Source organism: Colias eurytheme, chromosome 24, assembly GCF_061535395.1.
Source record: "Colias eurytheme isolate Ceu_HAF_F1 chromosome 24, ilColEury1 Martin Lab GWU primary, whole genome shotgun sequence".
NCBI lineage: Eukaryota > Metazoa > Arthropoda > Insecta > Lepidoptera > Pieridae > Colias > Colias eurytheme.
This window is the reverse complement of record NC_143003.1, coordinates 157,409-184,006: the sequence shown is the minus strand read 5'-3', so window position 1 is coordinate 184,006 and position 26,598 is coordinate 157,409. Positions and strand designations below refer to the sequence as shown.

Genomic DNA, 26,598 nt, shown 5'->3' with positions numbered 1-26,598 from the left:
TGTGTCGTGATGGGATATTGGAGACTGGTTGTAGCTTTTGTAAGGTTTTTAAGACGTTTTTGACATGGTGAAAAGTTAGGTAACTTGACGTATTTCATTCATTTATTCTAGGTTTTTGTTGGAAAATGAATACTTATTTCAGTTGTTTATTTTCTCGTATCAAATCCTTCCTTGCTTTCACTTTCTATTTCAAAGCCTCCAATATTATCTATTCAAATGTGTACAAGTTTTCAGATTATTAGGTACATATTTTTACATTACAGAGATTATTTTCAAGTAAAATAAAATGACTAGAACTGCAGCTAATTGCGAATCATTATGACCATAAACTGAACAAAATATATTCTATTCGTATCCTGATAAATACATTTAGCATAAGACAGAAAAACCTTTTTTAGATTCATAATTATTCTGCTTAAGGGCCCTTAGTAGGTGAAAACGGAAAAATGGACTGTTTTCTATGAGCTATAATTGAAAATATTGAAGTTTTTTCGCACTGAAATTTCTAATATGTATTACAGAACGTATGTGTGATGGGATAACTGTTTCCAAAACACGATTGGAAAAATTTTGCTCGATAAAAAAAAATCCTGAAGTTACCTCTAAAATATCATATAAATTCTCATTACAACTGTATTTTACGATAATAATTCGTATAAAATCACAAATACATAGGTATTTACCTTCTCGATTTCGTGACTGTTTTAGATTTAGAAAATACTGCATATTTTCATTCACTTTTTGATAAAAATGTGAATGGCGCTTACGATTTTCAGTTTCGAGCACGTTGATTCCATACTAAACGCGGATCCCCTCACCGCTTACCTCAGGCCCGAATAGCTGAATTTTCGTTGACCGCCTAACCCCCCTTAAGGAGCGAAATATAAAGCTTTCTTAGACAATGCGGATACATTATAATATATTGATTTGCTTTGTATACCATAAACGAAATATGGTATAAAAACGTTTAAAAAAAAGTTTGTAAGATTAATATTATAGTAAAGTAGACAATGAAATCCTATCTAATATTAAATCATGCTACAAAGTAATTATGATCGCTATATGACTGCTTGCTGTTAGAAAAATAAAAAAAAAAATTACAGTAAAAGTTCGAACTATTTTTACTTTGCGTGTATGATAATTTGCTCGAATACAGGAAAATCTTTGTCACTCGGCTCCATAATCAACTATGTAATAAGTAAGTCAGTAATCAGTTAAGAATAAAAATAGGAAGAATTTTTGAATTAAATATTATATACATTCAATGTTCGTAGGCCGACGTACATTTGTCTTCATATTTTTTTCTTTTACATACGTCTAAACTAGGTAAGTCTATTTTGTATAATGATGATGTATGTCTGTTTACTATACCAATATTGATAACAGCTAATTTATTGCTCATATCTATACAAATATTATAAAGAGGAAAGGTTTGATTTTTTGTTTGTTTGTTTGTTTGTATGAATTGAATAGGCTCCGAAACTACTTGGCAGATTTGAAAAATTCTTTCACTGTTGGAAAGCTACATCATTTCTGAGTGACATAGGCTAGGTTTTATCCCGGAAATCCCACGGGAACGGGAACTATGCGGGTTTTTTTTTGAAAACGCGGGCGAAGCCGCAGGCGGAAAGCTAGTTTTTTATAAATCATGAACCAAATGCCTTTCCAATAAAGGTTGTGTGGCAATAGCCGTGGGCGCGCTTGCGTCATTCATTCAACATGCGCCTGCGCATGCGGTGACGAATGTAGGATGCTGTTTTTCCTTAGAACTATCAACTAGGGCTGTTTTTGAGTTTAAGGTTATTGGAAAGTGAAGTCTCTTCTCTGTCTGGTATATACATTATACATATTATACAGGGTGTCCCAAAAAGTAGTGATGAACGGAAGCTGGGAGGTAGAGGACCTAGAGGGCTATCCGAATCACCCCCATGTATGTTTTCCGATTTTTCGTATTTTCGGAGTTATGACGTTTTTTTCAATTTTTCACCTATCGCCGAGTACGATGATATTTTCACTCATGGTGACGTCAATTATTGCGCTAGATGCTTGATTTTTTTTTGTTTGCTAAGCTGAAAGATAGGCCAATTCAGTATGGTAACATTTACTATCGTTAGATCTTCGAATGGAATAAAAAAAAGAATTAAATGCCAAGAAAGATAAAATTACCCAGTATGTTCACCACTTCAAGTTCAAGGGCCCTTAAAAAAACTAAAATCGCATCACGTGTCATATTGACAATGCATTTTTTGTAGATTTAAGTAAGGTTTTCTTTACGCTATGCTTTAGTGATTTTCGTGTATAAAGATTTTCGTATTACCACAGATAATTAATATAATACATATGTAGATATATACTAGTAGCACAGTATTACAATATTATTTCCTGTAATACTGTGCTAGTAGCATTAGATACTATGTCTTTACTAATCAGCTGTGCTGTTATAAATTATTACCGTGTGTATAATCGCGACACGTGCTGTGAAACGCAAGAGATTTAGTGTAGATTTTAGTAAAAAAATTATATTTTGAATATTGGACAATCCTAGTACAAATAGTTACACACAAGCATATTAGGTACCAGTATATTAACTGATTTATTCACTTGAGTAACTATAAAAAGTATTTTTAGCCACAAACAATATTACGATACCCAGTTTTACGGATTCATCCCAGGTACCTTGACCGCTATCCGTCTTGAGGTATGACATCATCGCTGAACGCGTTTTCGTTTATTTTTGCACATCTCCTTTCCTTCTCTAACACATGTGTCTACATCCCTCTCTTTCCTCTTGGACATGGTTGATGGTTGTAACTTGTAACAAAGATGTTCTGTGTGGACCACACAGAAGAGAAATAAGATGATGTTTTAAGCTGTTTATAATCAGATGTTTTGAGTAAATGTCGATGTGTGATTGATTTGAGCATTGTTTCATTTCATACCGTTACACATGTTGACGTGTACAGTCAACTTAGGTCTTAGCCTGATCACCTGATGATGTTTTCTTGATTCAGCCATTGAAGGGAGTTTAATGGATTTTTATACAGATGTAGATAGAAGAAGGAAGATTTTATAAGACACTTTTGTCATCTAAAATGATTTGAACGGGGTAAAACAGATATAAAATTATAGAGCAACATATAGGTAATTAGTAGGTGAAAACGGCAAAATGGACTGTTTTCTATGAGCTATAATTGAAAATATTGAAGTTTTTTCGCACTGAAATTTCTAATATGTATTACTTACAGAACGTATGTGTGATGGGATGACTGTTTCCAAAATACGATTGGAAAAATTTTGCTCGATAAAAAAAATCCTGAAGTTATATATAAATTCTCATTACAACTGTATTTTACGATAATATAATTATTTGTATAAAAAAACAAATACATAGGTATTTACCTTCTCGATTTCGTGACTGTTTTAGATTTAGAAAATACTAAATATTTTCATTCACTTTTTGATAAAAAATGTGAATGGCGCTTACGATTTTCAGTTTCGAGCACGTTGATTCCATACTAAACGCGGACCCCCTCACCGCTTACCAGGCCCGAATAGCTGAATTTTCGCTGACTGCCTAACCCCCCTTAAGTATTAAAATGGAATTAAATCCAATAGCATCTTCGTAGCCAGTCATATTCACACTGATGTCATAGTCATATAAACCACTTGGTTGCAATATGCATGTCACGAGGCACGAGGCACGACTCTAACGAGATCTAGTAACGGGCTTTTAATAGAGAAAATTGATGTAGGTGTGCATCTAGTTATGAATGGTTGTTAATGTCGTTACATTATTTATACCCAGTTAAGGTCACTGGGACAAGTGAAGCCCCATACCAAACTATTAAGCAATCTGTACCCATGCCCATACTTAAACTATTCGTACTACGATTGTCAACACAATATGAACATAATAAAGAATGTATGGTTCTCCTACGCATGAAATGAAAATGGCTGAGCAGATCTGTAAGAAATTTGACACATTTACAGATTATTGATCAGATAAATGATAGGCTTTTAATCCAGGTATCACTAAAACTGCTTGCTATCTTATACCTAGTACATATAATACAAGGACCAATAAAAGACAAAATGTAACATATATTCAGTAATAAATTTATAAAAAGCAACACTTTGAATATAAGATAATGAATAAAGAAAGGTATATAAAGTGTTTTTTTTTATTTCAGAAACAAGATATCTCATCTCAATGGCATGGCAGTTAAACATGTCGGCCGTGGCGTATGCAAAACAGGATTGAATTTTGGTTTATTTAAGACACCGGACTGTATAATATGTATTCTTCGAACCTCTGATAGTAAACCACAAGATAAAGGAATATTATGTACCTAGAAATTGTATTTATGCCCGTATTTAAAATCGTATTATAAGAGCTTAATACGATGTTAGTTCAGGCTTTAATAAATATAATTTACTTATCTAAAATCTACTAATGCAAAAACATGGTTTGTGAAGATTATCAATATACAAAACAAAGCTAAACAGTAAACACACAATTCTCTTATTTATTGTTACTATACACTACACCACCTGGTGTGACATCAGCAAGGTTATGTAAAGACAAATTCTCATTCACAAACCGATCCTCCTTGAAACCGAGTGTGGGTGAGACGGAAAATGTTAACAGAAAATTTGCATAAATAAGAAAAAGACAAAACACGTAGGTGTCACTTCCGAACTATTTCCATCAAATTTATTGGTATTTCAACTACTGGAGCTCCATGAGCGGCACGTCGAAATGTTGCTAATTTGCCACATTTTACTTCTCTCGTCTTCGTCTCTTTTGAAAAGACTTTTGATTTTTGAATCATGCCATCTCATTTGGACATCTTTATAATATTAATGTGCCGTTTTGGAAGATCGAATGTTGTTTTGGTCACCTATCTATCTACACCTTTTTACTTGATTTTCATTCCTCTGTCCTTTCACCCTTGGTAACACGAAATTCACGATTTAATATAGAATGTGCCTAATGAATCAATTTCTTAGAACTCGCTCAGAATACGTCGTGATAAATGTGTTTTTATTATTGACTTATGTGTTGGGTCATAATATTGATGTGGTGAATTGAATAAGATTTATTTTGAATTGTGAACAATCTATTTAATTAAGAAATATTTGAGTCATCACAGCGTCATTACTCACAATTGAAGAAGATGAGTCTTTATATAAATTTTATTTTTTTAATCTTTTTCATTTGAGTTACAACCTAAAGGTACCTACCGCTATATGCTGTATTTTCTTCTATGGCTAAAATGTTATTCAGCCTATAGATTATGATCGTAGTAACTAGTACCTAAGTAGGAAGGCTACTTATGAACTACTTTTGGTTAAACATACTTCAGTTATAACAAAAGAATCAAATTCTTTATGCAGATTTCCAGACATTCCCTAACGCCGTTGTTTTAAATTAAGAACAAAAATGAGCTTAGTTTTCTTCTATTTTTATTGAGAATTCAACCTTCAAGCGGTCTCAATCTGGAACATTTTACGTGCTCTTGAAACTTAAAGAAATAAGCAAAACATGCTTCAAGGAATCCAGAATAAATATTTCAGAGTGCATATCGAGAACCGTGACCTAAAAAGTTTTTTTGAATTCTGACTTTTCTTTATCAAAGTTTTACAAAACAATGTAGGTAGACTTACTTTTATATTTATTGATATAATATAAGCTCCTTATTTAGTTATTGGCATTTCTTATTGATATTACGAATCCAAATTACTTATTCGAGTTCATAATTACTCTCATGAGTAATTATGAACCCTCTATTCTCTATTTCGGTTCGAAAAAAAACTTTCAGGCAATCAGTTGATTCTGTGACTTCTGTGATTTCTTTCAACAGGAACCTCTCTATCAAACATCTTTATGTCACATAGGTACTTTAGTTATAGTATTATAGTGCAGTTTAGTTCTTTAACATTTTAGTGTAGCCCTTTCTCTAGTCTAGCAAATACTGTAGGTACTACGGCGCCTTTACTTGCAAAACCTTTGTGGGCGGGCCTGCTTCGCCCACGGGTTTGAGTGGACAAACACGTTATTTTTACTGCCTCACGTAGGACTGTTAATGTTTCGTTAGAAATGACTAGTATATGCCAATCTATATTTATAATGTTTCATCATTTAGGTGTGAACTGTCGAAGTAAACCGCCGAAAATAATGGATGCCACTATTCTTGAACCAGTCAAGTATAATAATACTTCACGTAAATTATTTTTTGAAGATGCATAGCATAGGTGTTTAATTCCTTCGTAAAGATTTTAATTATATTTTTGGGGAATTTCAAAATCAATACAAATTTACGGGGTTCAATTTCTGAAGAATTACACAGCGATTCAAAATTTGCAACAAAAAATAAACATTACAGGTTTTATTAACAGGTTTCAAATGTTTTAATAGCTTCAAAGTTATTCGTTTTGATCTTTTACTTTCTTTGTCATTATTTTCAATTATCAATGTTGATTATCTTCTTGGTCATACTGAGAAAGCAATCTCAGTAGATACAAATTATACTTTAATAATTCTATAGGTTTCATCAATTCTCAGTTACATAAGACATTAAACCCACACAAAAAACCGCTACCTCGTCCTTGTCAACGCTTGCTGACATAATGATTTTACACCTACGAGCAATCATCAATTTGCACCTTTATTTACTGCAAGCGATATAACATCTTATGACTTGAACAATAATGGTTAAAATTGCTTCTGAATTGGGGCCCGTAAAAGTGATTGATCTGACGGTAATAGCCCCGGAATCGCTTGATGAGGGCTATAAAGTAGGTATGTATTATGTACCTACCTATGACTACAATTCGGCAGGAATAATATCAGCATAATATGTATCTCCTGGTATTTATATGACTAGATATTCATTTCAAACTCAAACTCAAACATTTATTTATTCAATTAGACTTCTTCTAGAAGCACTTTTGAAACGTCATTAAGTACATATTTTTAACATTTACCACCGATTCGGAAAGCAGTATCTACGGAGAAGAATCGGCAAGAAACTCCATAGTTGCTCTTTTTAATCATGTCAGATTTACAATTTTACAAATTACCTAAGTAATTTGGGTTTTGGTTAGGTTTTTCATTAGGTTTTTATCTCAGCTATTATAAAACTAATCTGCTAACTGCTAAGCCGTTTATACATGTTAGGTATGCAAATAAAAAGGAATTATTATTATAATTTGGTACTCAGTAAAACATAATTTATGGAACATTGCCTGCTTGAGCAAAAGCACGGTTCTGAATGTCGTATAATTAATTGACAAACAGAAAAGGAGTTTGAGTATAACATGGTATAACTAATAGTTCAGGATTCATCGCCCATTTTTGGTCTTGATTACTATCAAGCTAATTTTCCGTGAGTAGCTTTATTTTGATGAGACGTCCAATAATTTCCTGTACGAAACTCTCGATTTTGGTAGCTAACAGAGGTAACAAGGATACAATTATTTGATTTGTATATTTATTACCGAATTTGTAGGACAATTTTCTAACCGATTTATAGTTTAGAGATAATAATGTTGTACTTCACGAATATATACAAACTGAGCTATTTATAATAAATGGCAAACAGATAAGATTATGGATAATGCACTTGACCTCTTTAGCCATATTTGTGTTATAACCTGTCCCGACCTAGTGATGTCATATCGTGATTTTACTTGAATGTCATTCGAATGTTTACAACTTACATACATTATGCTATAAACTGTGTATGTTATTGAGGCAAATACACGAGTTTATTATAGGTATTATGGAATGGGCAGAATACACGGACCAGTGAACAGCCTTCTGTGTCCTAATAGAGCATAACATTTTAATAATCCTACCGGGATTCGAATTCACGATGTTACTGCTGTATGTAAACTTAAATAGAGAAGAATATGATGTTTTCTATGACAGTCGTTACTCAATTGCACATAGAAGGTTATTGACTTGATACTATTGAGATAAAAATTAACCGAATTCACAAAATAAATATGTTCAGTTTATTTTGTAGTTAAAAATTAAAACTGCATATTTCATTGCAAATTAAAGGGTTAATTTTATTGAAATACTGAAGAAAAATAAATTAATTGAGCCTTAAATAAAGTACATTATGACCTAAATAATTTCACGCCCAACACGGCAAACATAAAGGTAATAAAAAGGAATACATAATTAATTATATTAGCCTGTCTTTGTTTTGACGTTAATAGTTTATGAAATGACGTGACACTACATAATCAATGATAATGAATGTAAAAATAAAAAAATATTATGTGTGTATTTTAATTTTAAAACAAATTATTTACCATTCACGTTGTTTGCTAACTACATAATATGAATATTATGTCAAATGTTTTTTTTTTCTAAAACAGGTTTTAAGTTATATTTACATTGAAATCAAATAAATTTATTGGAAAAAAAAAAAGATTTTTTGAGTTTGAGTGTACTACAATAGTAAATTTTACCCTGACTTCTAGCAAGATACTATGTAGTTATTATTGTGTGCTTCTAGTCAACTTATAGCACAGAATAGTTCATAGTACTGCTTAGTCTTTATATAGTATAAACGTTTATTCCAAAAAAGTAAAAAACTATTTAAATTCTACGAGCACATTTGTAAGGAATAATCTCTCAAATGAACCGTTCCATATGATAAAATACTTGCTTGTAAGTGCTAAAATAATGTGAAGTAATTAGCGATTACTCATTCTTGAAGGGAGAGCAATAATGTGCTAATTGTTTAGGTTTTTGACCGATCAGCGGTCGAAAGGGCATTCAACCTATATAGGCACTTGAGAGTTGAGACTATGTTATGTTATGTTATATGTAATTTTAGTATGTTATAGGTACTAAAAAATATAAAACAAACACTAAAAATTCTCAAAATTATAAAAATCCAAAATCGAATAGCGACAATTAAATACGTTTAAAGCCCATATAAAAATTTACATCATTAATTTGCTTCAAAATGCCAAATAATGAAATAACTGAAGGTCGCCCTGTGATCTCATTCAAACAAACCAATTTTGCCAATTAAAACTGTAGGTACTCCGTACTATACACGTATCCGCACTTAAACGCGAAAGTCTGTACTCTACTCTGTATGTCTGTTTATCTTTCAGGGATACACCATAGCTTATTTGGATAATATTTGTAATGAAAACATTTGAAGGCCCAAGGTCAAATACAGGTTTCTTTTTAGGGTTCCGAACCACAAAAGGAAAATTTTTAACCCTTAGGTATAGACTTTGTTATCCGTTTGTCGGTCTGTTTTTTAAGAAACGCGATCAATCTGAAATTCATATCAAATACTCTCGTCTACCGTTCCTGAATGAAAGTTTTTGACTGCGGATGAAGCCGCGAGTCACAGCTAGTCAGCTAGGAGTATTGCTTGTTGTATAAATAATTTATATTTTGTTTAACTTCACGTCGGATAAGCAAGGTTATCTAAATGGGTGCAAGGAACAGGTTTGACTTGATAACGTGTGTCGAATTTTAAATGCTAAAAATAAGAAATTCGCGAGATTAGACTTTAGGCTTGCGTGTTGAGGAAATACGAAATCGTATTAATTAAAACGCTTCGATAATTTTTATGGAGAATTTTAAGTGTTTTTGTAACCCTGAACAGTCTGGTTATACAGGGTGTCCCACTATTGGTATACTAAGCGCGAAGGGACTTGTAGTTTTGCATACACTGATCACGTAAAAAATACTTAAGCAACAAAATTACGTCAAAAGTTTTTTGCTAAATTTTTCCTGAAAATCCATGTTTTCTTCTCTAGATTCGAGCAGCCGGCATATACCGTTTTCTAATGTGAGCATTTTGTCTATGAAAACATAATCTTAAACGATAGCTCATGTGCTGGTGACAAAGTTGGGCGGGTTGCCTGTTATGGGTGTACACATAAGAGTTTTAAGAATTCATCTACTTGAAAAAAAAATGTGTTTGGAATTTTATAAGTATTTTTACGTACTTAGCGTATGCAAAACTATAACCTCCTTTGGGCTTAGTATACCAACAGTGGGACACCCTGTATATATGCGATTATATTTTAAACGAACATGTTATGAGCCAGGTTATAGGTATACAAATAATGTTAATGATAGATTATTATAGGTATATATACATATATTAGATTTTAATCAAGATTAATAATATGTAATAAGAACTGTCTGATAGAACCATGGATAGGTACATTTTATGCTAATGATGTAAAAAATTGACCTAAGAACATGACTTTCGTGATATAACATTGCCAATGGAAGCACAATCCGAATAAAGTATCACCCTTCAATCATACTTTCACCTGCACTTGACATTTACAGATTAAAAATCAGTCTAGACACAAGCCCATGATGCAACTTCCTAATTCCTATAGACCCACTTGGCAGCCCCCAGTACCAAAAATATCATAGCCACGACGCGACATAGAGACACGTCATTTCTAAGAAAACTAATTATAATTTGGCATTATGAATCGCCACGAAATAAACAAAGGAACATCAACGTTTGATGTTAGAGACGTGTATGAGAATATTATTTCTAATGGCTTTTAAATGCTAGTGGAGTGATAACATTTCAAGATTTTCAAATATACATATATACTAGAAGTAAGTATATTAGAGCATTGTAATTTATGTTTTGGAAAAGTATATTGAGTGAGGTTATGTAATGTGATACAATAGTAACTTTCTAGGTACATACTATTAAGTATATAAATAAACTATCATCATTCTAGTTGCTTTTTTCCGCGAAACGTACTTCTGTAAGAGAAAAAATAAACTGGAATGAAGCTGGTAAAAACTTATAGACTTGACCTAAAAATTAGAAAAAAAACCGAACAGGCAAAAGTGACTAATAAAAGTGTAAGAACCGCAAATGCGTATGCAATAAACATGATGCAAATAAAAATAAACAGAAATAAGCTTACAGAAACATGACTATTAATTACTTATAATTACTTGTAATATTTTGTTTTGGTTACCAAATGACCTAAAGTCGAGTCATCACAGGACTTGTTCTTGACACGATTTTGAGAAATAATGACACATTAATGCTCATGGGCCTTCGATATTGTTGAGGATAATAAAAAACCCTATTTCGTATACAGCTATAATGTTGTGGGTCACGTAGTCTTTGTTGTAACGTGTTAAAACTTACATTATAATTTTAACTCCATTTGAAATTGATCATTGATAGTGGATAATAATATTAGTATGTTTATCAGATCTTTCTCCTGAAATTCGGTGGCAGTCTTTTTCTGTCTTGAATGCATATGTCGTGGCCATATCGTAGATTTGCTCATTTCATGATATGATCGATCATTTCACGAAATGGTCGCATTTACATATCCACTCCTTATGAGAGATTATAATATTATCGAGACTTTAACTACAATAACAAAATTAGTAAAAGTCCATTGTTTTCACATTTATGGTATAGCCTATACAGGGTGTCCCAAGAAGTATGGATATACTGATGCCTGGACTCCTGGCCCAGGAGGTACAGAACCTCTAGGGCTATCCGAATCACCCCCATGTATCAGTATGTCATGCGATTTTTCGTATTTTCGGAGATATGGCGTTTTTTTTTTAATTTTCACTGATTGCCGAGTACGATGAGATTTATGGTGGTGGTAATATGTATTATTTATGGTGACGGGACTTATTAGGGTGGATGCTTGATTTTTTTTTGGGTGCTAAGCTGAAAGATAGGCCAATTCACTATTCAGTATGGTAACATTTACTATCGTTAGATCTTTGAATGGAATAAAAAAAAGAATTGAATGTCAAGAAAGATAAAATTATCCAGTATGTTCACAACTTCAAGGGCCCGTAAAAAAATAAAATCACAAGATTTTCGTTTGGCTTTAAAAAACTTGCTCTAACTATCAGGTAGCTACCCTGAAAAGTTCATTTTATTATTCATAAAGCTCCAATCGAAAAATTTAAATCTATATGTGGTAAGTGCAAAATTTTTATTTACATGATGATTAATAAAAACAAATTAAAACCAATTACTTACAAGGTGTTAAATTACAAGAAATATTTAAAATATAAAATGGCCAAGTGCGAAATCACCGACAAAAGTTGTTTGTTAAAGTACGTCTGAATGCCCTTCTATTATTTTTAATGGTTTCTTCTGCTACTCTCAATTTCCGGGTCTGTATAGAGCTTTTCTACTAAACCACAAATTATAATACTATTCACTACTAGTGAAACTGCTTTCTCCAATAAAATAAAACCCAACCATAGATTGGCTATATTTTCCTAATAGATTATCAGTTATAACCCTACTAAAACGAAAGTGAATTGTATTCTAAACGCGTCTCCTATGATCCATATCGATAGAGCCGGGATGGCGAACCGCCAAGTTTTAATATAGCTAGTCCACTCTGATGTCATACTACTGTTTACATTAAATCCTTCGATTACAATGTTTTAAGAACTTTACTCATGCATGTGCGATTGAGGTGAGTGGCCAATGCATCATGCATTACGTAAGGAGATAGTAAAAAAGAATGGAATGGTTGAATTCGAAGGTCCGTTCAGATTTAAGGGAATTTTGCATAACAAAAATATACGTATATGATGATGATATAATAACGCTATTTATAAATGAGGTAACAGTTAAATAGATACAAAAATGCATTTTGAATTTTGATCACTTAGGAAATATCATCATTTTAAAATCAGCTATTAGATCTTATGTTCATAACAAAACAGAAAATTTCCAAAACGATGATTTCCATGAGCTCGCATCTTGCATCCTGCCATTTTAATCAGGTCATATGTCCATGTTCAGAAACTATGTTACTACTATAAATGTCTAGTACCTTTATGCAGTTCTAGGCCATACTCTATGTGATGGCTGAATGAAACCACAGCTGAAGAGAGCTTTGCAGTGTACAAAACTATATAGCTTTTTGGCAAGCAATTGGCCTTCCTTCTAAACAAGGTATTCAGGAGGAAGGAAAAGTATCTAATACTTAACTATTTTTTATCCTTCTGAGGTACAGCCTATCATTACTGGATAAAGGATATTGATTAAGCGATAAGAGCGCCTATGTTTCTCTCTTTTTTCTTTTCTTATTCTTCTGTGTGTGTGTGTGCGTTAAAGAAAGGATATTGTAGTGTATTCCTCGGAGGCATAGATTCTTGTAAAATCGATTATCTAGTCTAAAAATATAAAGTTTGTCATCCTGTAGCTGGTAAGTTTACGGAACTAGTGCACTGGTGCCAATCAAATTTGGCAGTGCATCTCGGAAGTGGTCACTATCTAGTTTAATTACAAGGCAGTACACGTGCCCTCGGTGTTTGAAAACAAAAGTTTGGCTGATTTTTTAATTGGTTTATACTTGTTGATAAAATGTGCTTTTTATGTTATTATCCATTATTGAACTAAACATTTATCAAATTCCTATTAAAAATCTGAACATAGTCAATTCCAGAATTCATAATATGAAGGTGGGTATAATTGTGTAGAAAATGAATTAATTTGCCTAACAATAATAAAAATCGATCATGTTTTTTTAAATCATTGTTTAATGTTTGTAAAAATAGATTATTTAACTTGGATTAACACATAGGATAGGTTTTATACCGGAAATCCCAAGGAAAACTCGCATAGTCCCACTATGCGAGTTTTCCTTTAAAAACGCGGGCGAAGCCGCGGGCGGAAATTTAGTTGTCAATATGGCATATATGCATATATATATGACGAAGTTGCCATATATGCATATATATATGCATATATGGCAACTTCGTCATTGTTTTACGCAAGCTTCGAAAAAAGCCTTATAATATGCATAATATGAATTAGCCTTCAAAGTTTCGAGTCATAACAAGAATATTTCGCGTTTCTCAATGAATTATAACAATTCCAGGAGTTATTCATATAGGCCTTGTCCTAATTGCTCATGGCTATTTACGAATTTACTGAGTGTTTGAACCGCAATGTATCATACTATATCATAAAATATACCGTTCAGACGTTCAGTAATCCATATCCGTATAAATCGTACTTTTATTAATACCTATATTATAGCAAACGTTATATTTTGCCGGGACACCCTTTATGAGTTACACAAGTCATTCAGGGATATACCGAAAATATAGTCTAAAATCTATTTTTTTTTTAATTTTTTAACAATCTTGTAATCTACCGAACCTACCGAGTGATAAAAATTTGTAAAGATGCTATTGATGATAAAATTTGGAGCTTTGTACAAAAAATATTAAAAGCAAAGATATCTTTCTTATCGTTATACAAAGTTATAAAATATATTTCATTATGTTTAAAACAACAAAAAGACAACAAATCCTAACTTTTCTTTCATATAATTCATACAGAACCCTAATTAGTACAGTTCCGAGCATAGCAAATAATTTGGAAAATCCAAAAGTGCACGCCTCATAATTTTTTTTTAATAAATATTTATTAATTATTATTTTTGTTTATTTAATAACAATTAAACCACATCGAATCAGACCCTGAAAAATGAAAGGGTTCTATTCCTGAGCATACTCAAGCGTAAGAGAAAAAAAAAAGACTCGATTAGTAAAGTATTTCGGTCGCTATCGTGTTAACAAGAAAAAGGATCCGCACATGTACAGACACACGGACGTCCAAGACAGAACTTTTTTAAACTGTTTTTTAACTAGTTAAATAACAAAAATGACATCAAAAATATCATGAACGTTAAAAATAGTGTTTTTTCTTAATATGTGTGTGTATGTATTATCTTACAAGTGCAATGTATGATACATAAAGACATTTTAAGTTTGAAAAATCAGATGTTTTGCGCGAAGTGACAGTAGTACCCACCTCAACGCTTCGCTTATGAGGCGTGCAATATAAAATATAGAAATGTAGAAATGAAACAAAATAAGTTTTCAAACTTTTTCCGAACCGTCAGTTTCACAGAAAAATAATGACTGGAATAGTCTATGAATCTATGATTTGTTGTTGTTACTTTTTTCATTATCAGGTTATTTTTAACTTTAATTTATCTCATTCTTTATGTTAAAAATAATATAATAAAAATTAAAACAAAATAAAAGACGATGCAAATGGTCAACGACCCCTTAAATACCGTTACCCTGAAGAATAAAAAAATATACATACGTACTGAATAATTCGTATTTTTAATCTGTTATAATATTATATATTATAACTATTCTTTCATAAGATACTAGCTTTCCGCCCGCGGCTTCGCCCGCGTTTTCAAAGAAAAACCTGTTCCCGTGGAATTTCCGGGATAAAACCTATCCTATGTGTTAATCCAAGTTACCCTCTATATGTGTGCTTAATTTCATTGTAATCGGTTCAGTAGTATTTGCGTGAAAGAGTAACAAACATCCATACATACAAACTTTCGCCTTTATACATAGGGTGATTGCGCTGGTTTTCGTCCAGTTATGGGAGTTGCCAACTTTGTGATGCGAAATAAATATTTTGGAGCACCCTTCCTTAAACATATAATATTTTTATTTAGTCCTTATATAGTCTTCTTTAAGATGATATTAAGTGAAAATAAATCATTTTGATGTATCTTTTTATTTAAATTATTTTCTGCAAAAGTAGGGTATATGCTAGTTTTCGTCCAAAAAAACTGGTTTTCGTCCTAGTGTAAGCTAGTTTTCGACCACCGTGTAGAAAAAGGAGGGTAGGTCAATTATTAAGTTAAAAACCAATTACAGGTAAATATATACTTTTATTTAATCAACATCACAATTTCTCACTACCTTACAGGTTTAGTTTTACTAATAATAATCAATATAACTAGTCAACACTAGAGACTAGAGATCTATGTAGCACTTGGCAGTCTTTATATGCGTTAGTGATGACTGTTTAATCATTCGTAATGAAGAAAGGAATGCGTTACTTACAATGTAAATGAATAAAGTAATAATTATAGGACTGAGAAATTACATCAAAAAACAGAAATATTCATTCTAATACTTTGTTTATCAAATGAAACGTACTATATTAAACACAGCCATAATAATACGTTTTAGCTACTAAAATAAACTATACTATACCTTACTGAACTATGCATTATTGTCTTACTGATGCCTTTATTAAAGATTCTTCAGTGTACCTACGTAGCGTTTTTTTTTCTAGCTTTCTTAGACTCCTTCGAGGCCATCTAAAAACAATAAGATCTTTCTTAGGATACGTTGAGTAAGAAGAATAAAAAAATATTGCATTGGCAAAACAGACCTAGAATAAAAGATGTCTCAAGTGAATGATAATCAAGAAAAATACAGTGTATTATGTCTGACCTACCCCCATTTATGCTACGAATAATTGACTCTACTTCACATAAGGAGAATGATACATGACTGAATGAATGACAATATTAGGTACCTACAGCACTCTGGCCCTCACCAATTATTATTTATAAGGAAGATACTGAATAGAAAACTTTTCAATACGTAAAAAAGACGAAAAGTAATGCAAAAGAATAGCTATTTTTAATTTTTGTCCACTCCAATACTCATTCATGGACGAAAACTAAAACGTTTAAAGCTAAATTTAGTTTTCGTCCACTTCTTTAAATATTTTTTTATTTTGGCTGCACTGTCAAAGCAGTGGACGGAAACCAAAAAGTCTAAACTAATAGCAATAAAGATCACTTCGGGAGAAACTATTCAGTATTTTAAAGGTCCGATAGAGTAAAAAGAACCTAACAAATATTCACGTACTTAGCTGTTTGAGTTTTCGTCCACTTGGACGAAAACCAAATATTTTGAGAATTTGGTAACCTAGTATCCGTCCACTTAATTTTTCGAAGAATATTATAAAAAAAGTATAATAAACACTTCTAATTGCGTTTAATAGGCTTATATCTAAACATACGTACCAAAAACATTACATAAACTAGCTAAAACAGTGATTTAACTTACCATGAACTTTTGTCGCCGGCAAATTTTTCTCTCGCGCGATGACATCTGCAAGGCACGGATGGGAAGCGGCCACTTTTACGTTAATTTTTTGAACTCTCTTCTTGTCAAATCAAATTTTCATGTTGATAGTACTGTTGCTTACACATTATGGAACGTAAAAAGTGCAAACTTGCGCGGGAAGGTAGGTTTGTATTCAAGTTTCACGCACGTGATTGTAGCAGGTCAGTCAAATGGACGAAAACCGAAACTGGACGGCAAACCAGCGCAATTACCCTAACTAGATTTCCGCCCGCGGCTTCGCCCGCGTTTATAAAAGGAAAACCCGCATAGTTCCCGTTCCCGTGGGATTTCCGGGATAAAAACTATCCTATGTGTTAATTCAAGTTACCCTCTATATGTGTGCTAAATTTCATTGTAATCGGTTCAGTAGTTTTTACGTGAAAGAGTAACAAACATCCATACATCCATACATCCATACATCCTTACAAACTTTCGCCTTTATCCATACTAATATTATAAATGCGAAAGTAACTCTGTCTGTCTGTCTGTTACTCAATCACGCCTTAACTACTGAACCAATTTGCATGAAATTTGGTACCTATAGAGATATTTTGATACCCGAGAAAGGACATAGGATAGGTTTTATCCCGGAAATCCTACGGGAACGTGTTTTTCTTTGAAAACGCGGGCGAAGCCGCGGGCGGAAAGCTAGTAATATATATATTAGATATTAGATATTAGATAGTATTAGGATTAGGATTATCGTAATTAGATTTTGTAAAAAAAATAGTCTATAGTTCCACCACAGTATTACAATACTTATGGTAATACTGTGGTTCCACTATGGATCCTAAAGCGCGTCACACACGGTGAAGATCTATACATATAATAAAATCGTAGGAAAGTCAAAACTGTACATTGAATATTTTTTTAAAAGAATACATAATCCATGATCTATAATCGATATAGAAGCCAAAAATATAGTTTTTAGAATTTTTGTCTGTTTGTCTGTTTGTCTGTTTGTCGGTTTGTCTGTTTGTCTGTATGTTTGTCCAGGCTAATCTCAGAAAGTACTGCACGGATTTACTTCAAATTTTGCATGAATATTACTAACAGGTCGGGTCAGGCTGTTATATACATATTATCATGCTATCACCTTCGGGGGAGGAGCTGTGAACCTTTATTTTTCTTACGTATTCCGTGTACTACGACAGCGTACAATGTATAAAGACTCATGTTTAAATGTTGTTTTTGAGTAAGCCATGCTATTGTCTACCTTTACACTATAAAAACTACATCATTTAAGTAATTTTGGCAGAGAAACAGTATAATGAATCTTAGTAGTATAAAGACAAATTTAAAACAGCGCCATCTATTAGATTTCATTAAAATTAAATCAATTTACATAATATTAACGCTCCTTGGAAATTCATAATTTAAATATTATGATGTTGGTGAGTTTGTTTTTTTTTTTAAAGTTAAATAAATAATTCATATCTTCCCAGAGTAAATTTCAGGTGCGCTTATATTTCATGTGAATATGCTAAATTTTTATAAGTGAGGGTAGATGTTTATTATTTGATGTTAGTTACAGTTATATAGGTAATAGACGTAGTATTTGTATTCTCTTTGGGTAATAGTAGATAACAGTGATTGTGTTCATTGGTTACATTTTTAAAAATCTTCGGCTTTTTTTTAATTTTCGCCTTCTTGCGTTCCCACAAAAGGTAAGTTGTAGCTTTTATATTTATTGTTTATTATAATTATATAGTTAGACTCATGTTTTTAATTAGTTAAAGTTATGACAAAATAAGAAAATGATGAAATTTTATTTTTATCATGTATAACTTTTACAAGACTATATTATACGCCCAAAGAAGGTCACTTTAGTTCTTGATAAAACTTAATTTGTTAGTAGCTTTTTATTAAAATTAGGTACACTTATCTTTTGATTTTTTTTTTATTTACAGATTCAATGTTCATAAAAATTGACGATTTGCGTGAGGATGTAGTGGAAATTAGTAACCTTGCGCGTGGTCAATCAATATTCAATACATATTATAATAAAATTCTAGAAAAGTGATGTCTGTACAATGAAAATATGTAAAAAAAATAGCAGGGGTTATTATTAAATCGATCTCAAACCCAAAACTGTAGTTATAATTTTTTTTGTCTGTTTGTCTGTATGTTTGTGCACGCTAATCTCAGAAACGGCTTATCCGATTTAGATGCGGTTTTCACTAATATATTGTGGTAATCTTCATTTAACATTAAGTGTTTATTTCATGTTAATCGGTTTGTAAATAAAAAAGTTATGACCATTTAAGTATTCACGGCGAACATTTGCAAAGGCATTCTATTGTACACTATACAGTGTACGATAAAACGTAAGTTATCTGTTATACGCTACAGTAATTATTCCTTATAAATGTCCAGGTGATCATATCGAAAGTACCCAAGGGTGGGGGGGTAAGCTGAGGTAGTAGGGGGGGAAGGGGTCAAATTAGAATTATGCTTACTTCTAGGTAAATTTTATACATAAAATGTCCTTTAAATTATGTCGTATTATATTTTTAACCCCTTTTAACCATTTTTAACCATCAAAAAGATGGGTGATAAGTGTTTGACCGCTATGTTTGTCTGTTTGTGCCACCGTAATAATAGGTCTAACAGGTAATACGAATTAGATGCGTGTTAGGCAGCATATTTTCCGACGCTGGTTCTTAGATAAAGTGTATCAAAATCGGTTCATCCATTTATTATACCTAGGTATATAGAGGTAAAAGTGGGAATGTGGGAAAAAATATTAGTTATATTTTTATCCAATTCGGTTTATCCATTTATTAGATTACAGCGGTGAAAGTGGGAATGAACAATAATCGAATGTGGTCAAATAATATACTCAAGCGGCATATCAAAATATAAAAGAGCAATGTGTTTTATCGAAATCGGTTCATCCGTTTATTACATTTAGGGATGACAGTGGTTAGATAAATAAACCAAATGGAGCATCAAACGACAGGATATGACGTGTACATATAGGTATAATTAGATAATATGGTTTACATCAAAATCGGTTCTGCCATTTACTAGGTGTGGAAAGAGAAGGGTTGAAAGTCTGTGAAAGAAGAGGGGGATATGGGAGCGAGAGGATAGCCACAGCCTGGAAATTTTGAACTCTACTCAAAGCCACATAGGCCTGGCTCTTGGCAATTTTTTTTCCTAAAGATACCACTTCTTTTGCCACTGTGATCCATTACAATTTGTGCACGGTTACGGCCCAGCTTAAAAGATGTCAAGGAGCAACAAACTTATAGATATCAATATGATGTAGGAATGTAATATGGAGGTAGAGGTAGGTCTCGCTCACTTGAAAATATCACATGAACATAAGAAACCGAAGTTAAAAATTTAAAAATTAAAAAGAAAAACCCAACGCAACGAAGGAAAAGGAATAAATAATAATTTTACAAACTTCCCGACGATCTTTAAAATTAAGTACCATTATAAAAAAAATATAATTGTATATGATATGATAATGATGGTATGGCAGCCCCGATGACTTTGTTTTTTTATTTTTATAAATATTTAAAATGGTAAATTTATTTTTAATGATCTTCGGGAAGTTTGTAAAATTAGTGAAACTTTTATTACATCGTCTCAAACTTTTTGGTCTGTGTAGCGCATGTCGCGTGACGGTCGGCTGCCGAGTAGGTATAAAGCAGTGTTCGGAGTCATTATCGTACAAATACGATAATTTTGTGCCTAAGTTTCACTTTTACCGTGGTTTTCATCAAACCACACAACATTTTTTCCTTTTTCTATGCACTTTTCTTCGTTGCGTTGAGTTTTTTTTTTTATTTAATTTTTATTGCACGGTCAAAACGGTTTAGTTACTACGGCGTGAGACAGGAAAGATCTGAGCGCTGAGACAAACGTCAAAACTATTATACTAATTATTGTCTTAAGCGTATGATGTTTTGATAAGGATTTGTTCACCTTACCAACAACGACGACGACCACGAACAAAATTTTCATCCAGTCGTAATTTAACAAAATTGTGCAAAACACAATTAAAAATAAATTATTAAAATTTCCTGTCGTTCTGGTGATTTGAATTTTTATTTTTGAGATCAGCGAATGAAAAAATAGATTTTTCGTAGAAACGGTTATATATATTGTCAAAAACATCCATACAAGGAAGGAATTTATTTTTATTTTTAAGCTCAGTTTAGTAATAAATTTTACTAACAGTTCGTTTAATTATTTATGGTAGTACGTGTTTATTCTATAAAAGTTAAGTAGTAACTACCTACTATGCAGTCACTATTCCACGCGGACGAAGTCGCGGGCACAGCTAGTACTATAATATTTTATCATAAGATACTGTTATATTTTATATTATGGCTGGCGTCCACTAGGCGGATCGGGCCGGGCCGCATCGCAACGCAAAAATACGCCGGCCTATGTTTTGTATGAAACATCGTCCATTAGCGACGGATCGGGCCGGGGCGGGCCGCAACGCATTGGCGGATATCGCTTCGCAGGCGGATTTCTGCCGGCGGTGCGCTGCGGCCCGGCCCGCCCCGACCCGTCTAGTGGACGCAGGCAGGCGGATGTGAGCGGCGAGCGTCTGTTAGATAAAATCCGCCTAGGCGATCCGCCGCGCCCCGTACAGGTGGACGCAGGAGCAAAGAGCGCGTCCATTAGAGACGGCCCGTTGCGATGCGGCCCGGCCCGATCCGCCTGTAATGGACGCTTAGCATTACAGTATCTTAACGCATCCGGTATCAGCGTTCGGACCATCATTTTTCTTTTTGTCATTGGGTACTAAGACTCCTGTAGAACCGCCATCCTTTTACAAATGACCCACAAAATTTCGCGTCATTTGTAACAGGATGGCGGTTCTACAGGGGTCTTAGTACCTACGCAATGACAAAAAGAAAAATGATGGTCCGAACGCTGATACCGGATGCGTTAAGATACTGTAATATAAAATATAACAGTATCTTAAGATAAAATATTATAGTATCTTATCAATAATATTCTGAGTATACCTAGTTACTACTGAAAAGTATTTTTCTCCTTCCCCTCTCCTCCATTATATAACGAAACAATTAAACAATATCAAGGCGTTAACATTAAGTAGGTATAAATATATCTCATTTTATATGTCGCTAAGATAGTGCAAGCTATGCTTTATTTACTCCTAGATTTGGAGTTAAAATAGTTAGGAATTTTAATTTATTTATTCTTAAATTTATTTTTCAGTTAGATTGTTAAAGTTCATAATATCATAAGATGAGCTTTTGCGATAATATTGTCCTTGATCGTATGTGTATTTGTGACCTATGGGCTATGTAGGTATCAGTGTGGGTTTGTATACAATATCTACATACCTAGGTAGGTACTTATGTGATTTTTTAAAATAAACGTTCAATATTAAAAAAAATATTGCTCAATACATTTCTTTTCTTTTAATTCTCAGCGAAAAAGTTCAATAAGCATTCTGACTGAATTTTTAGATTTGTCTCTAGGCAGATAGAGTTCACGAAAAAAAAACCTATTTCATTTATAAGTAGGTAACTGTTTTTATTACTTTTTATTTCGTTTAAACTTAAAAGTATTAACAGTTAAATAATATACAATACTAATTTAGCACACACATTGCAAATGTTAAGTATCACAAATTTACATACTCGCTCTATAAAATAAAGATATACCTAGTTAGGTATTTAACAAAAAAAACTTGCCTTGAATAAAGTATTAAGTATGAGTTACCTATAACTAATATGTTTACAAAAAGTTAAAAGAACCTGTAATGAATGAGAAAATAGTGTGATTTTTCTTTGGAAATATTAAATACCTAGTTGTACTCATGCAAGACTATTTGCAACTTCAATAACATTTTATTATAAATGTTTATATTTATTATTTTATACTGGGCCCGAATGTACGGCAACAAAAAGTGTGAATGAAGTTTTTCATACCTAGTTGGTACAATATAAATTATAATGTAAGATCAATAACACGGCCATACATTTAAGAATTTCAAAAGTTAGGGACATAATTCGAGTTTTTAATTGGTAGTAGGTAGGTATAGTAGGTACCAATCTTCTTGGAGTTTGGAATTTGGACTCAACTTTCATTAAATTATTAAAAGAAAGAAAACTATGAGGGCGAAATTAAAAAATAAATAAATGCGTGTCTAAAGAAACTGTTGCGAATTTTATACAAAATGTTATGCAAAATCATTGGCGTAAACTAAACCGATAAGTATTCAGGTATTATCCATAATCCATGAATATGTTTAGAAAGTAAACTCGTTATCATAATAATAACAAACACTGATACAATACTCCGCTAAAACCTACTTTCAACTCAGCCCAAGGCGAGTCTAGATTCTACAAGATCCTAGGCACTAAGGCCATATCCGAGAAAATAACGGAGATCAAACGACCTTAAATGGATACAAGTTACTTTGTTTTTCACCAAAGAAAATTCAATACAGATGTACCTATGTACTTAAACCTGTAAGTAAATGCCAAAAAATATAGTTACATGCATATAAAAATTAATGACTTACAATTTTATAGCGCGCTGTCTGAAATAAATGAAAAATCCACACTTCACACACAATTGTAACTATTAAATGCACTAATAAAACAGTGTTAACATTATTATAACAATAATAATCGAAGGTCGCCTATTTTTGGAATCCCGTACGTTTTTAAAAATTCGTAGGTTCGAAAGCGCACATCCTATAACGTTCGCGCGCTGAATGATATTTTAGCGCGCATACGCAACCCGCACTTGTGGAACCGCTTGAACCTGCGCGGGAAACGTAAGCGGAAATAAACAGTCACGATATATACATCTCACTCGCTTCCACAAAAACTACTTTTATATTTTACAATTACTATTATAATAGATAAGTAATAAATAATAATTTAATTACGGAATAAAAATTAAGTTAAGTTTATAATTTATTGAAACAATGATAAAAACTGTCGAATTTACAAAATTTAATAATATTATTTTCTATCTTTATAATAGATGGCGCTTTTTGCGTAACATTCCTTTCATTCCCTTTCAAATTTTAAACTATGCTAGTTAGCAAGCGATCTAAAAGATGGCGTTGAATACAATTTGTGAAATTGGATTTAAGAAAATATTATGTACCTATTTTTATTTTTATATTACTTTTTGAATCATCTAAATAAAGTTTATAAATTCTAACCCATACGTAACCATAATATGAATTTGAAAAGCAAATAAGTAATATAAATATTTTTATTAAAAGGTGGGTGTTTTTTCTGATTCCTGTTGTTATCGTTAACGTAATCTTATTATTTTCTAGTTTAAATAAATTTTAAGTTTTAATGTTATTCGTTTCAATTGAATTTATATTAAATTCTATTATTGTCGTGAAAAACATAACCAAAAAAGTCCAGACGGTGCCGATCGTTATATGTGTGCAAAAGTATAATAATGTCGCAGCTGTACTTACACAAAGACGACAGTGATGTATTACTCCTTGTATCGATAAATGATTTATTTTCTATGTACATTATTTCGTGGTACAATTATTTTCGACAATTTCTTCTTGAAAGAACTTATTATTTTACAATTAATAAGAAATTTGAAATACTGATTATGGATCCATAATGTAGTTTTTTCTCTCCAGGTACACGCTATTATTACTAATCGTATGCGATCCTTTTTTTTTTTTTTTAAAGTGAAACTTTTATTACATCGTCTCAAACTTTTTAGTCTGTGTAGCGCATGTCGCGTGTATCGCGGCTGCCGAGTAGGTATACCTACTCGGCAGCCGACCGTCACGCGACATGCGTTACACAAAGCAGTGTTCGGAACCGTTCGAACAGTTTCACTTTTACCGTGGTTTCATAAAACCACACAACATTTTTTTTAATAGTGGGGAAATCTTCCAAAGATACCCACGGCCCCCGGGGATGGAGCCAAGGGTTATGTCGGATTCTTACCGACTAAAACCCCACTGTGTTCCGTCGAGCCGCGCAGTTAGCCGGGGCCGCGGGTACTCTTAGAAATCGTCCACGATCCTGGCAGCGGACGCCCGGTTACGGGCCCACCTCCGTTACCACCTACGGCTGCGCGCGTGCGCGCCTCCTCCTTTCTCTGCGAGGCATGCGAGGCAGGCATGCATGCGGCATGAGCAGAACACGTCTCATGTCACTCACTGCCCCGGACGATGGAGCATGAATCGTATGCGATCCTGCATTATCAAGCTATTTACGCGACAGAGGCGGGTTACATGAAATTATTTAAAATCAAACTAAGATGTACGTTGTAGCCCCCCGTTAATGAAACGTAAACCTCGTAATTAAATGACATGAGAAAAATTAATATTGATGATTAATAATTATGTTTGGAAAGCAAGAAAACAGTTTCTAATTTTCGTTCCGCACAGTATGTTTACAGTTTTGATATTAAAATTTAATTTGTTTATCAAATTCACAATATTCACAATTCTAACATAAAATTTAGAAATATTAAAATGTATTAATTATTGTTTGTTTTATCATAATTAATAATTATATACTTACACACTTACACAATAAATTAATGTTCTACTTATTATATTAAATTTTAAACATCTCCATTTAATTATAGTGATTATTAGAAATCTGAATACTTATGTCATAATATTTATTAATCGTATTACTAGTATATTATTATTAGTCTGTGGTATTACTGTACTTAAACTTAAGGAATGAAACTTCCTGTTGTAGTTTTATAAAATACTAGCTGCGCTCTGCGGCTCCGCTTCTATTAGTCTTAGCGTGATGATATGGCCTTCCTCGATTAATGGGCTATCAAACACTGAAATAATTTTTCAAATCGGACCAACACTTCTCGAGATTAGCGCGTTCAAACAAACAAACTAATAATATTAGTATGGATATTGTATACTATTTTAATTATATTATGGGTTATCTATCAATCATTTACTGATAAAAACTTTTATTTTACTAAATTATTGCTATTATATTGCCTTATTCAAAATAAGTTGATTATTGCACGCCTCATAAGCGAAGCGTTGAGGTGGGTACTACTGTCACTTCGCGCAAAACATCTGATTTTTCAAACTTAAAATGTCTTTATGTATCATACATTGCACTTGTAAGATAATACATACACACACATACTAAGAAAAAACACTATTTTTAACGTTCATGATATTTTTGATGTCATTTTTGTTATTTAAACTAGTTAAAAAACAGTTTAAAAAAGTTCTGTCTTGGACGTCCGTGTGTCTGTATGTGCGGATCCTTTTTCTTGTTAACACGATAGCGACCGAAATACTTTACTAATCGAGTCTTTTTTTTTCTCTTACGCTTGAGTATGCTCAGGAATAGAACCCTTTCATTTTTCAGGGTCTGATTCGATGTGGTTTAATTGTTATTAAATAAACAAAAATAATAATTAAGTAATAAATATTTATTAAAAAAAATTATGAGGCGTGCACTTTTGGATTTTCCAAATTATTTTTTTTATTATTGAATATTTATTCATGTACCCAATTGATTATTTAATTTTTTGATACATTGTTATATTTCTTGAGTGAATTTTAGTAAAAAATTGCGAAATATACATTGAATAATTTATATTTAACATGGATTTTCATG

General features: G+C 32.5%; 1 protein-coding gene across 1 annotated transcript in view; it reads right to left on the bottom strand.

The window, feature by feature from the left end:
* Window positions 1–23,729, bottom strand: part of LOC149897833 (uncharacterized) — a 48,685-nt gene extending 24,956 nt beyond the window's left edge. The window contains exon 1 of the mRNA XM_090115898.1: window positions 23,517–23,729. The gene's annotated coding sequence lies outside the window, so the exon portion shown is untranslated. The remainder of the gene's footprint in view (window positions 1–23,516) is intronic.
* Between the last annotated feature and the right edge of the window lie 2,869 nt (window positions 23,730–26,598).